Source organism: Myotis davidii, unplaced genomic scaffold, assembly GCF_000327345.1.
Source record: "Myotis davidii unplaced genomic scaffold, ASM32734v1 scaffold1103, whole genome shotgun sequence".
In the NCBI taxonomy this organism is placed as follows: Eukaryota; Metazoa; Chordata; class Mammalia; order Chiroptera; family Vespertilionidae; genus Myotis; species Myotis davidii.
Window position 1 is genome coordinate 80,938 of NW_006294065.1, and position 10,617 is coordinate 91,554.

Here is a 10,617-nt window from a genome sequence, read left to right on the forward strand (position 1 = left end):
GCATATCACCAGTAGGGAGTGTGTAGGAGGCAGCTGATCAATGTCTCATCGATGTTTCTAACTCTCTATCCCTCTCCCTTCCTCTCTGTAAAAAATCAATAAAATATATTTAAAAAATAAAGTTTTGGTTTTCTTTTTCAGTTAAACCATTGCCTTTGCAGCTCCTAAGTGGACTCTGCTCCATCGATGGCAGAGGCTGCGATTTGGAAAGTCACGGCCTTTGATCATGTGACTCCAGCCTTGGACAAAGACAGAGCTATTTGGTGTGGGGGACAGAGCCACGGCCCCCCAACGCTGCCCACATCCTGTTCTTCGAACCTGTGATCATGTTATGGGAGGGCCTTAAGGCTGCTCATCTGACGACCTTACACTAAAGGGGTTAGTCTCAAGCTCCAGCCGGGAGGGGGAGGCGGAGGGGGCAGGGTCAGGGCCGGAGACAGACCCGCCGAAGCCACGCCCTGCTCTGCCGATGGGGGTGTGGGGGGCCAGGATCCAGGGCTGTAGGTGCCCCCGAAGCTGGGAATCCAGGACACTGACCCTCCCCCAGCTCCAGGAAGGAATGTTCCCTCGGCCAACACCGTGAGTGCAGCCCTGTGAGACCCACTGTGGACTCCTGACCTTCAGAGCTGTAAGAAAATAACCCGGGCCCTGGCCGGTGTGGCTCAGTGGGTAGAGCGTCGGCCTGCGGACTGAAGGGTCCCGGGTTCAATTCCCCATCAGGGCACATGCCCGGGTTGTGGGCTCAAACCCCAGTAGGGGGCCTGCAGGAAGCAGCCAATCAATGATTCTCTCTCATCATTGATGTTTCTATCCCTCTCTCCCTCTCCTTCACTAACAATGAACAATTTGAAAATGAAATTTCAAGAACAATTCCATTTCCAATAGCATAAAGAAGAATAAAAGACTTAGACTTTAACTAAAAGGATGAAATATTTGTACAATAAAAACTCAAAAACATTGCTGAAAGAAACTAGAGAAGACATAAATACACCGAAATACATTGCATGTTCATGGATTATATGTCTATTGTTAAGGTGTTAATACTACCCAAAGCAATTTATAGACTCAAATGAATCTCTTTCAAATTCCTAGCAATGTTTTTTGCAGATTTAGAAAAACTCATTCTAATCCTATGTAATAAAAGCCTAATATGCTAAGTGTCCAGTTGACCAGTCAGCTGTTCAACCAATCAAAGGGTAACATGCTAATGGTATGCTAAGGCTACTCAACTGCTCATTATGACATGCACTGACAAACAGGGGGTAGACACTCTGACCGGTAGGTTAGCTTGCTGCTGGGTTCCGGCGACTGGGACTGGGAGAGATGGGCCGGACACTCCCTGGAGCCCTCCCACGGCCCCTCCTTGGCCCCGATTGTGCACCAGTGGGGTCCCTCGGCTTGGCCTGCGTCCTCTCACAATCCAGGACCCCTCGGGGGATGTCGGAGAGCCGGCTTCGGCCCGATCCCGCAGGCCACTCCCCTCAGAAGGACACTAGACACAAGGGGCTGGCGAACGCTGCTGTGACCGCGCGAGCTCTCCTGATGGGAACTGATTGGACACAAGCCCGTGGCAGGTGCACTGGGGCCGGGATGAGCGGGAGCAGCAGGTGACAGGCCACTCCCCTCAGAAGGGCACCAGACACAAGGGGCTGGCGAGCACTGATGTGACCGCGCGAGCCTCTCCGGATGGGAACTGATTGGACACAAGCCCGCGGCAGGCGCACTGGGGCCGGGATGAGCGGGAGCAGCAGGTGGGAGCTGCAGGCGGCGTTGGACTGCGGGTTTCGTCCTGATCCCTGCAGGCCACCCCGAGGGACCCCGCCTGTGCATGAATTCGTGCACCGGGCCTCTAGAATATACATTAAAAAAAAGAAAGAAAAAAATAGCTCATTGTGTGAAGCCCCTGCTCTTGGGGCAATTTGTCACAGCAGCGATAGAAGACTGATGCCTTTGGGTTTGTTTGGACTTCGTTTCTTTTGTGCCAAAAGCTTGGTTCTGACGGCAGAGAGCCAAGCCCGAGGGACTCAAATCACACGTCTTATCCCGTCAGCCCACGGCTGGGGGAAGAGCCTATGACGATAAAGGAGCAGTTGTTTCCCTGAGTAAAAGGCGATGAAAGGCGGCCCAGCCAGAGCGCAGAGGGGGTCGCCCTGAATCGGCAAAACCCATGGGGCCCAAGTAGAGACATAGTTCAAGTGCAGAGACATCAGGAAGGTTGCATGTTTATGCGTGACTTTTAAAAAATATAAATATTTTTCTGGATGTCAGAGAGGGAGAGGGAGAGGGAGAGAAACATCCATGATGAGAGAGTATCCTGGATCAGCTGCCTCCTGCACGTCCCACACTGGGGATGGAGCCCGCAACCAGGGCGTGTGCCTTTGATTGGAATTGAACCCAGGACCTTCCAGCCTGCAGGTCGACGCTCTACCCACTGAGCCACACCAGATAGGGCCCGGCCTCTGCCTTTCTCCCCGCCCTCCCCCAACACCCCCAACCGCCAGGACCTGGGCTGGGCATGGGCTGGACTCACCACCCCGGCAGTCGGACATCCCCCGAGGGGTCCCAGATCGGAGAGGGTGCAGGCCAGGCTGAGGGACACCCCTCCCCTCCCACCCCCGCCCCCCCTGCACAAATTTCATGCACCAGGCCCCTCAGCTGTGCTCACACCAGGACGGTGTCACCTGCCTCAGCTGGTCCTGCGTCTCCCAGCCCCTCAGGGAACAGACACAGACACCCCCCTTTGCAAGTGGCCCAACCCATTGCCAAGCCAGTTCTGCCCCGGGCGCCGGGGTGCCCAGCCCTCGTCCTCCCGGCTCCCATGGATGACCTGGCGGCCAGGCCTGCTCCCATCCCATTGGCTGGCCTGTCCGCTCCCTGCCGGACCTGGAGCCTGCCTTTGACCGTGTCCCATCGTGCGTGCGACCTCCACGTAGACAGGGGCCTGTGCCCCGTTCCCCCAGCCAGGAGCTGCTGCCCCCATGGGTCCATCATGACCTCCTTCCTGGGGGTCCGCCCCACCACGCCCAGCTCCCCTAGCAGCCCCGGGAGCACATGCCACAGCCCCTGCCGGCATCCTCTCATGGCACGTAACCCTCCACAGGGGCCTGTGCGCCATGGCCTCGAACCCTGGCCACGTCCCCACATTCCCTCAGGCGTGGCTGCCACCTGCACAGGAAGGGGGGGGCAGGGGGGTTGTGACAGCCTGCACAGCAGGCCCCGAGGCCGCCTGGGGCCCGGGGAGGGTCAGGGACTGTCCTTCCGGCCCTGATGTGCCACCATGAACCCGCACCCTCCAGCCCGCGGGTGGTAAACGCGGCTACAGATCCACGTTCCTGCTCAACCGACCCATTCGTGTCGGACTGTTCGCTGCCTGAAAAATTCACTTTCGCACTCAGAGCTCCAGCCGGCCTCGCCCGCCACTGCATGGCACTGGAGGCGCTTCCTAATGTCGTGAGCGCTGTAAGGACAGGGTGAGCCCCGCGCAGCGTTCACTGAAGGCCATGGGCACAGGCCGGTCTCTGAGCCCTGAAATCTGTCAGGTCATCGGTGAGGGCGGTGGGGGCCACGGGTGCTGCGGAGCTGCCAGCCGCCAGCAGTGACGGTCCATTCTCACTCCACACCCGTCTGGGCCCTATCCGAGGTCATCAGTCCACCCACACGGTGTGCCCATTGCGCAGATGGGGAAATGGAGGCTCGGGCAGGTGGGACTTGCCTGCCGTCACAGAACTAAGACACAATGGAGGTGAGACACGGGTGTTTCTATAGAAAGGCCAGAAAAGGGCCTGTTACAGTTTCTCGATCAAGAAATTAATACATAGCCCTGCGGCCTGTGGACTGAAGGGTCCCGGGTTCGATTCCGGTCAAGGGCACGGACCTTAGTGTCAGGCTCCTCCCCGGCCCAGGCCCTGGTCGGAGCGAGTGCAGGAGGCAGCCCATCGATGTGTCTCTCTCACATCGATGTTTCTCTCTGTCTCTCCCTCTCCCTTCCACTCTCTCTCAAAATCAATGGGGAAATATCCTCGGGGGAGGATTTAAAAAAAGAAACGAAAATGACTCCGTATATAAGTGCATTGTGGGAAGGACCTACCCAGCGTGTCTGCAGATGGAGGCCGTGGTCTCCGGGACCCACACCACGCCCTGGGCGAGCACGGTCGTGGGACCACGAAAGTCCGAGCTGGGAGGGCCTACGGGTGCGCTCAGCCACGTGGTCTGCAAACAGGTAGCAGGACCAGGTCCCTGTTGTCAAGCATCGTTCCTGCAGCATCGACGCATAAACGGGGCCCGTGGAGTTGTGCTGCTGAAGGCGGAGAATGGGTCTGTTCCCGGCCCCCAGCCTCACCGATGGTGATGGTGACGGTGACGGAGGTGATGGAGGTGATGGAGGTGATGGAGGTGATGATGGTGATGGAGGTGATGATGGTGATGGAGGTGATGACGGTGATGCAGGTGATAATGGTGATGGATGATGACTGTGATGATGGTGATGATGGTGTGGGTGATGATGATGACATGGTGGTAATGGTGAAGGTGATGGTGGGGATGCTGATGGTGATGGGAAAGGTGATGGAGCTGATGGAGCTGATGGAGCTGATGGAGGTGATGGAGGTGATGGAGGTGATGGAGGTGATGGAAGTGATGGAGGTGATGCAGGTGATGGAGGTGATGATGGTGATGGAGGTGATAAAGGTGATGATGGTGATGATGGTGATGACGGTGATGAAGGTGATGACGGTGATGAAGGTGATGATGGTGATGGTGATAATGGTGAGGATGATGACTGTGATGGAGGTGATGGAGGTGATGAAGGCGATGATGGCGATGACGGTTATGAAGGCGATGATGGCGATGACGGCGATGGTGGTGATGGAGGTGATGGATGTGATGGAGGTGATGATGGTGATGGAGGGGATGATGGTGATGGAGGGGATGATGGTGATGGAGGGGATGATGGTGATGGAGGGGATGATGGTGATGGAGGGGATGATGGTGATGGAGGGGATGATGGTGATGGAGGGGATGATGGTGATGGAGGGGATGATGGTGATGGAGGGGATGATGGTGATGGAGGGGATGATGGTGATGGAGGGGATGATGGTGATGGAGGGGATGATGGTGATGGAGGGGATGATGGTGATGGAGGGGATGATGGTGATGGTGATAATGGTGAGGATGATGACTGTGATGATGGTGATGATGGTGTGGGTGATGATGATGACATGGTGGTAATGGTGAAGGTGATGGTGGTGATGCTGATGGTGATGGAAATGATGATGAGGATGATGGAGATGATGGTGATGATGACAATGTTGGAGGAGTGGAAAGGAGGGGGAGGCGAGGGGAGGAGTGGAATGGAGTTTGCACACAGCGGGTCTGGGGCATCTATGGGTCCCAGAGAGTAGAGACGCCTGGCGGGCACGTGAAGGCAGAAGCTGGAGGTGGAAGAGAGATCTGGGTGGAGCTCTGTCAGGGCACAGAGACCCGTCAGACCAGGGACTCGGGTGGGAACTCACCGAGAAGGGACAGTGAGAACGGTGGGCTCGGGAGGAAGGCTCCGGAATCCCAGCACGTCAGGGACAAGCACCAGAGGAGGTGGGCAGCGTCAGGCCAGCAAAGAGACTGAAGAGATAAAACGCGAGGCCCAGAGGCCGGGGGAGGGAGGAACCTTCGGCAACTGGCCTGACCTCCCCTCTTCCTGGAGGAGAGACTAGCTCTCGGCACCCCTGGAATCCAACAGCTGTCCCTGCTGAGGTGCTGAGACGGGAAATGCTGGGGGGAGCACACGGACATGGGGAGGACCTGGCCAGGGTTCAACCGATTCCCCACACCCAGCGCTCGTGTGCACACCCACAGCCCTTTCCCATTAACCGAACGCCCCGTGCGTTGGAACAAAAACACACCCCATGTGTGCATGACTCACCCGCACGCTATGGAGCCAGTGCTGGATGTCCAAGACTCTATCCCCGTGGTCGGCAGACTGCGGCTCGCGAGCCACGTGCGGCTCTTGGGCCCCTCGAGTGTGGCTCTTCCTAAGCCTTTAGGAGGACCCTCATTTAGTTAATAACAATGTACCTACCTATAGAGTTTAAGTTTAAAAACTTTGGCTCTCAAAGGAAATTTCAATCGTCGTACTATTGATAGTTGGCTCTGTTGACGAATGAGTTTGCCGACCACTGAGCTAACCGAAGACATTGGCAGCAGGCAGTGGGGAGTCGCCAAGGAGAAGAAGAGGGGATGGGCCTGGGCCAGCCCCGTCCGTGACTGGAGGCGGTGGGCAGGGAGTGGACAGGTCCAGCGCGGAGGACAGAGGCCCCAGTTGGCCTGTTATCGGGTCAGATCCACGCTCCGTCCCTCAGGCTGCAGGCCCCGGGCACTAACCGAGACTCATCCTGCCTGGGAGCACCGCCCTTCATGTCGCTACGTGGTTCCCATCGGACACTGAGCTGATCCCTCATTTTGATCTTAGAAATAAAGCTATGATTGGTCGGTGTGGCTCAGTGGATAGAGCATCGGCCTGCGGACTGGAGGGTCCTGGGTTCAATTTCTGATCAGGGCACATGCCCGGGGGCTGGGGGGGTGTCCCTCAGCCTGGCCTGCATCCTCTCCAACCCAGGACCCCTTGGGGATGTCCTACTGCCCTCCCCTGCCGGCCTGATCGCCCACAACTGCCCTCCCCTGCTGGATTGTTTGCCCCCAACTGCCCCCCCTCACCAGCCTGATCACCCTCAATGGCCTCCCCTCACCGGCCTGATCACCACCATGACTTTGATTGGAAGTACGTCTGGAAGGTCTCCAGTAATGTCTCCTGGTCTAATTAGCATATTGCCCTTTTATTAGTATAGATAGAAGGTCTGCTGCGAGTTGGGCCACTCTGCAGATGCCCGGAACCCAGGCTGTCTCCTCGTGCTCAGGGGAGAGGACCACAGTCCCTCCACCCCCAGCACCCAGCTCCCCTGCGGCCAGCATCTGGCCCTCTTGTCCAGAGGACTGTCTTTGGAGAACGGGCAGAAGCAAACTTGTCCTTAAAGGGCCATGAAGTCAATGTGTTTCCCTGGAGGGGCCACGAAGTCCCTGTCGCGATGACACGCTCCGTCATGGTCGCCCCACAGCAGCACAGGCGGTCGGCACATGGACGGGCCTGGCCGTGCACCCACCACGCCTCCTTCACAGTCACGGGCGGAGCGCTGCAATGGCCAGTGGGCAGCCGTCTGCCGTGAAAGTTCAGTTAGGCCCTGGCCGGTGTGGCTCAGTGGATAGAGCCTCGGCCTGCGGACTGAAGGGGCCCGGGGTCGATTCCTGATCAGGGCACAGGCCCGGGTTGCGGGCTTGATCCCCAGTGGGGGGGGGGGGGGGGCAGGAGCCAGCCGATCTGTGATTCGCTCTCATCATGGATGTTTCTCTCTCTCTCCCTCTCCCTTCCTCTCTGAAATCAATAAAAATCTATTTTAAAGTATAGTTACCACCCTAGCCAGTGTCGCTCAGTGGATACAGTGTTGGCCTGAGGACTGAAAGGCCCCAGGTTCAATTCCGGTCAAGGGCACATGCCTGGGTTGTGGGCTCGATCCCCAGTGGGGGGCGCGCAGGAGGCAGCCGATCCGTGATTCTCTCTCATCATGGATGTTTCTCTCTCTCTCCCCCTCTCCCTTCCTCTCTGACATCAATAAAAACATATTGAAAAGTGCAGTTAGCTGCACCCTGCACACCTCATGGCACCACAGGGACAGGACGGTAGCCACACACCCCCTCACAGGGGGGAGCCCAGGTGACACCCAGTGGCTTTTGGTCCACAGATTCTAAAATCTCACAGGGTGTCCCTGAGCAGCCAGCCCTGTATATTGCTCCGGGGAAGGCGCTGCCTGGGCGACTGCCCTCCCGGCATGCATTCTGGCACGTTCTTTGGCACTGCCTCCTCAGCCACACCCGAGGGGGGCTCTCTGAACAGTCTGTCCTATCTAGGGCTCGCTTCTCGGCCCGTTCGCTCCCTGTACACGGTTGGGTCTCAGGGCTGTTATAGGGCTAAGGCTCCCCGATAGCCACGTGGAGAGATCGCCGGAGAAGGCGCATCACAAAAATGAAGAATTGGCTGAAACCGGTGTGGCTCAGTGGATAGAGTGTCGGCCTGCGGACTGAAAGGTCCCAGGTTCAATCCCAGTCAAGGCCATGGACCTGGGTTGCGGGCACATCCCCAGTGGGAGATGTGCAGGAGGCAGCTGATCGATGTTTCTCTCTCATCAATGTTTCTAACCCTCTCTCTCTCTCCCTTCCTCTCTGTAAAAAATCAATAAAATATATTTTTTTAAAAGAAAAAAGAATGAAGACTTGCAGCCTGGTCCTTAACCATGATTTCACACAATTTCCTTTATCTTAAACCAGTGTTTCTCAACCTGTGGGACACGACCCCTTTGGGGGGACGAACGACCCTTTCACGGGGGTCGCCTAAGACCATCGGAAAACACATCTACAATGACATATTGCTTTTGTGGTTAATCACGGTGCTTTCATTATGTTCCATTGGTAACCATGAAAATCCATCCTGCACATCAGATATTTACATGACGATTCATCACAGTAGCAACATGACAGTGATGAAGTAGCCACGGAAATAATGTTATGGTTGGGGGTCACCACAACATGGGGAACTGTCTTAAAGGGTCGCGGCATGAGGAAGGTTGAGAACCACTGTCTTAAACTCTATCCCAGTGATGGCGAACCTTTCGAGCGCGGCGTGTCAGCATTTTGAAAAACCCCAACTTAACTCTGGTGCCGTGTCACATAGAGACATTTTTGGATTTTTGCAACCATCATAAGACACAGACTTATATTTTTGATATTTATTTTATGTATTTAAATGCCACTGAACAAAGAAAAATCAACCAAAAACATGAGTTTGCGGGTCACCCCTGACACGCGCATCATAGATTCGCCATCACTGCTCTGTACAGTGTGAGTCCTGGAATCGCACCCTATAAAATAAACGCGCGGCCCCTGGCTCTGGGTCCCTGTCCCTCCATCCGAGGGCCAGCTGCCCACCCGGCCCCAGCTTTTCCCCTCCGTCTCTTTCTTTCATTTTCTCGCTCCCCAGCCACCCCAACTCAGGATTCATGGGCCGCTCTCTCGCCGCCCCGGACTTGGTAAAAGAAAGAATGCTTACAGCCTCAGGCCTTCCTTTTGGGATCCATCCTTCCTTCCTTCTTTCTCTGGCAGCGAGATGTCCCTCTCATCTTCCGGGACCACACCCTCCGCTCTTTCCAGACTCCGTGCCCAGCCTGCTCTCTCTCTTCCTCTCTTTCTTCCAGGCCCCCCAGCCGCTCCCTCAGGAGCCTCAGGGCGGCCGCACCACCATCCCACCACCGTGCGTGTCAGGCCGCACCTTGCCTGGGGTTTACCAGGATTCCCCTGGCAGCACCCCAAGCCCCGCACCCTCAGCCGGCTCCCCTCCCAGCGCCGAGCTGCCACCCAGAGGCGGCCACTTCCCATCGCTGGCCGGTCTCCATCGTCCTGTTACCCCTGGACGTGGGTCACTTGCTTGCCTGCGACGCCCTGTTAAGCAGCCGGGCGCACCTGTACCCTCGGTCAGATCGCCAGCTCCCGCCCTGGAGCTGTGGGTCTCTCGGGGACCCCATGTGCCCCCACGTCCTCCCATGTCCTCCCATGTCCTCCCACGTCACCCGGGCGACCAGGCTGGTAAACACGTTCGCCGTCTCACCGCCGGGAGCCTGGCCAGCGTGTCAGTGCACAGAATTTCACTCTTGTGGCAGGAACATCGTGCATCCAAAGGGTGTCCCAAAATTCACGCAAGAAGTAGTTTTGATAGAAAACACAGGTTTAGAATTAAAAACTGTAATCTTTTTGTTGATTCATGAAATATACAGTATAGGGTTATTTATGGAATAGCAGGGCTCCAGGCGTGGAAACCTCAGTTCTCGCTCAAGGTCACAGGCGTGTGCAGGCCCTTCCTGCTGGGCTAGACGGTGAAGTCCTCCTAACCCCACGGCATCCCAGCGCCCCTCCCTCCTCACCCATCCCTCCCTCCTAACCCCTCCCTCCGCACGCAAGAAGTAGTTTTGATAGAAAACACAGGTTTATAATGAAAAACTGTAATTTTTTATTGATTCATAAAGTAGACAGTCTAGGGTTTATGTGTGGAATAGCCCATCGGGTCCATGGCCTCCCCGGCTTTGCTGGCACAGACGCAGAGCCGCGGTCTTCATGGGTCTTCACTGTCCCGGCTCCTGGGCCGTCATTGGTCCTTGGTGATGCTCATCCAATGGAAGGGACTGACATCCAAGGGCAACAGATATGAGAATCTGATTCAGTCAACCGAGTCAAATCAGGCTTTTGTTTGTTGTTGTTACTGCTCACGCAGAATCCAAATCTTGCGTGAATTTCGGGACACCCTTTACAACCGATTTCCCACTCGGTCAGAATGAGCGGGGATCTTGGGGCCCTGGGTGAACCCCCAGATTGCGGGGTGCGATGGAGCGAGGCGGTGGGTGGTGGGCAGCGCCCCCGACCTAGTCAGCTGGGAGGAGGAGACGCAGGGAAATGGAGTGTTTCGTTGGCTTCACGTTTTCCCAGAGACGCCGGGGTGACCGTCAGGGGAGCCGGCTGCACGTCCTG